Source organism: Aplidium turbinatum, chromosome 16 (assembly GCF_918807975.1).
Source record: "Aplidium turbinatum chromosome 16, kaAplTurb1.1, whole genome shotgun sequence".
In the NCBI taxonomy this organism is placed as follows: domain Eukaryota; kingdom Metazoa; phylum Chordata; class Ascidiacea; order Aplousobranchia; family Polyclinidae; genus Aplidium; species Aplidium turbinatum.
This window is the reverse complement of record NC_137487.1, coordinates 11,396,833-11,400,835: the sequence shown is the minus strand read 5'-3', so window position 1 is coordinate 11,400,835 and position 4,003 is coordinate 11,396,833. Positions and strand designations below refer to the sequence as shown.

General features: G+C 37.0%; 1 non-coding gene across 1 annotated transcript; it reads right to left on the bottom strand.

Moving 5' to 3' along the window:
- Positions 1–1,497: 1,497 nt before the first annotated feature.
- Positions 1,498–1,603, bottom strand: LOC145786041 (U6 spliceosomal RNA). The gene has a single exon (XR_014291261.1). It is a non-coding gene; the product is annotated as a U6 spliceosomal RNA (small nuclear RNA).
- Positions 1,604–4,003: the final 2,400 nt, after the last annotated feature.

Here is a 4,003-nt window from a genome sequence, read left to right as displayed (position 1 = left end):
TTGTAAAAGCTCCGATGAAACTGTTGATTGCTAGTCACTTCGTCCTGAGCTTAAAAACTCAGTGAAAACTTATACTTTTATTTGCTTTAGTACCGTACAACAAAACATAAGCGTTTACACAATATGAAATGCATTGCAGCCTAGAATGATTGAAAGGCAGAATGTCGAGTGCTAGAATCTTTTCAAGCCTGATCGAAATCTTGTAAATTAAGTAGAAACTTTTTTACTTTCTTTTAAAGTTATGCTTAGTCGTCATATATTGTTTTCGCTGTGATGGTCAGAAGCTAAAACAAACTAAACTGGACACTGAACTGGTCTGCTTTTGTACTACAAAAACTGGTGGTGTATCAATATCATTCATTACAGATTACCTGTTATCTATTGAAACATAAACCTTATCCTGTATTCCATACATCAACAAATTTTTATAAAAACAAGTTGAAAAAATATTAGTTGTGGTTCTGAAACACTGCATGCTACGATTTTTCTAAATAGATATTTGTCCGTTAAGTTACCAACATCACGCTTCCCGAGAAGCTTATTTAATCGCGCACGCAACTTTCTTTCCTTCCGGACACAGTAGGCTAGTCTATTTTTTAATCATAACATTTTTTTAAATCTGCAAAATTTGACCAGAGAGAAGTAGGCTAAGCTATAAACGGTTTAACATGTACTGTTTAAAAACGGCTATCTTACAAAGAACTAAAATACACTTGACCACTGGCGGGTCTTTAAAAATATCTGTAGTAGTAGTAGGCATGTATAGCTATATATCAAGAAAATGGATAATGAAATTTTGAGGTCTGAAGAAGCAGATCGAAAAAGAGGTCTGGAAGGGCCGGTTTCATGAAAAAGTTTTAACATGCTTTTCCTTTTTTGCTGTGATCGCTTTTTGCTTGTTTTTTAGTCCAATAATGCTTGTTTTGTTTCGGCACGCTTCATATTACATCATGATACACCAGGGGTTACCAACTGGCGTCCGCGAGCCGCATGCGTCCCGTCACGCTGTATCGCTGCGTCCCGCGGAAGGCATCAGCATACAAGTATAAATAAAAATACTTTTCTTGAAGAGTTAAAGAGCACGAAGGCAAAAAATGCTTTCCGGGAAGCATATTTTCGCTTTGGTCGGTCGGTGAAATCGTATGCAATCAGATTATAGTTCTAGGTGGGGGTCGCTTAAAGTTATTCCAATGCGATGTCTAGCCACACTGTCCCAGTGGATGATTAAAACGTCTGTTTTCGAATTTCAAAATTGTCTGTGAGCACAGGGTTGCTTATTTTAAGTTTGCAAATGTCATGTAAACACTAGTGTGCGTTTCACCGGTAGCCCATTGTGTTTCTCGAGCAGTGTTCTCTTTATGCAAGTTTTTGTTGGCAAAATAGGTGGGTGTGCCAACTCAATTTATAATAAATTGGCAAAATAGTATATATAAATTTAAAGACTTTTTCTGATTGTATCATGAAAATATTTAGCTTAGTACTGCAAAATGTTTATTTTTTAATATAGAACGCTTCACGATTTTGCGTGTCATCCTTGCGCAGGGGCCATGCTAATCTATCTGTATCGTTCCAATTTTAGTATATGTACTGCCGAAGCAAGTAGCCTACTGCAAAATGTTGTTAATCAACAACTTCTTGCCACGCTGATAAGCCCCGCAAGTGACAGTTGTCTATAATAAAAGAAAGACGGTTTTATAGACTCTCACAAAAAGGATGAAAAACCAACTATTTGCTTTTTTAGAGGGAAGACTGTTCATGAATTACGATGGAATTACGATTTTTCGGTGATTTCCACAAGCGTTTGTTTCATGGTGCCTGGTTTCTCTTTCCCTGTTATTGGAGCCTATTTTTCGCTGATATGTTTGCAGGTCACTATTGCTGGGCACCTGTATTGCGATGTGTCAAACATTTCCTTGTTTACTGAAATTGTGAATTGCAAGATAACTTTTGTAAAGCGAAGTGACAACACCACTCTTGCTTGGCGATGAATATTTTGATGAAACCGCTCACCTCGCTATAAGTGCGCAAAACAAGTGGCCTTGTTTATTAGGCATTGTTAAAAAAGTCAAAAGCGTTGTAAAAGGAGCTTGGCCTGGCAGTAGCTTTGTTCGATTAATTTTGTTGCTGCGGTATTCTAACATAAATATGAACAGCATGTAACGCTGAGTACTGGGTACGAAATGCGTTCCTTTCTAAGATAAGAGTCAACCTACCTAACATTTTATTGGTGCGGCCGGCCACAGCTCTCCTTAGTGCCAAAGTGGCCCGCATGCAAAAAGGTTGGTGACCCCTGCACAAATTAAAGCTAGATTTCTAATTCTGTAAAAGTTAGAGTTAAACCTTTCGAGTTAAAATTTGATGTGAGCTTCAAGCTAAGTAAGCTACTTTTTACTACGACAGAAGGATCACAAGAATTGATTTCTATAAACTTTTAAATACCTTTTATAGAAATTATGCAAAGATTGGAATAGTCCAAAGTCCAAACGGTCAGGGACATTACATCACCCCCATCATTACATAATATTGTTTAACTTACTATCCTAGTTTGGTTTCAAGCACGTTTTGACATTCGCGTTTTGTAGCTTCTACTTTTCTTGAAACTCTACCATGTTGGCATGTAGCCTATTCAGTTCAGTTCACTTCAGTTGTTTTTATTTCTGACCATCATATCAAAAACAATACACGTCAACATAGCAAAGGTCGAGAAAAAGGTAGAAGCGACAAAACGCGAACGTTAAAACGTGCTTGTGACCAAAGTAAGTTATTGAGTTGAAAAAAATTTGGCACGGTCGATTTGTTTGCTTGGGGAAGTTAGGGTTAAAGAAAAACAAAATAAACTGAATAGAAATTGACCTGTTCACGTCATATAACCTGTTCACGTCAAATGTGATGGTTAGCGAATCGCAATTGCTCGCTGTTCTGGTGAGTAGCCTACTCAGTCTGGTGCTGACTGCCAGGAATAACGCTCCTTTCTACATAGTGTCCAAACTGTTAGGTTTAAATTTTTAAAGATGCTGTCTCGGTTCTGGAAAAAATAGAAATACTAACAATCAATATTATGATAGTTTTGTTTTTGCTTTTAATGTACTTATAGTACAGCGTGATGAATCAAACGCTATATACAGTCAAAGTGTTGGAAATGCTACGTCTAAGTTAAAACAATCAGATTTTTTTCGAAACCTAAGAATTACTTTTTGTGCACCAAAGTAACCTTTGCGTTCATATTAGGAATAAGAGCTATAGAGCTATACCACAATTATGAGTTGCAAATCAGCACCGAATTAGAAAAATCTGTTTTTAAGCTGTTTAAATTTTTTAAACATAAACTATAAAATCTCTAGGTTTCCAAGGATTTGTCAAATCAAAGATTAAAAAACTTTAAAGTTACCAAAACTAAGGTGGTTGTAGGCCTACTAGGAATAAGTTAAGCACAATAAAATCGACATTTGCCAAGTAGACCCAACGTGAGACAAGGCTGCATACATTATTTTCGTCAAAATGAAATGCTCATTCGTTTTCATATTTTGCAACAATACTGCATGATAATCGTAGAATAATGGAATGACAATGATCAGTGACCCAACTACAGGTTGGTGCAAGAGGAAAACATCAGTGAAATTGGCACCCTGACCATATCTTTGACACAATAGCTCGGACTGTTCGAAGCGAGTTATGTTTTTTTTTATCGAAACTATATAAAAAGAAACTCATCAGTCATCACAGAAAATTTAGTTTTGTTTCTAAACAGGTAGCCTAACTTATATTCAGGCTACCTTTAAGTGCTAGCAAAAGATAAATCCAGTTCCCAAATTTAAACTGGCTAAAGGTCGTTCTCCCCCATGCCGCACTGTTAGCTGGGAGCACTGGCACAAATAGCTGGGGCACTGGAACAAATATAGGGCACTGACACAAATATGCGTTGCACACCTTCACCAAAACAAACAAGAGGATGCGTTAACAAGCACCAACTTCACAAACATCACAAAATGTAACACAGGGTGGC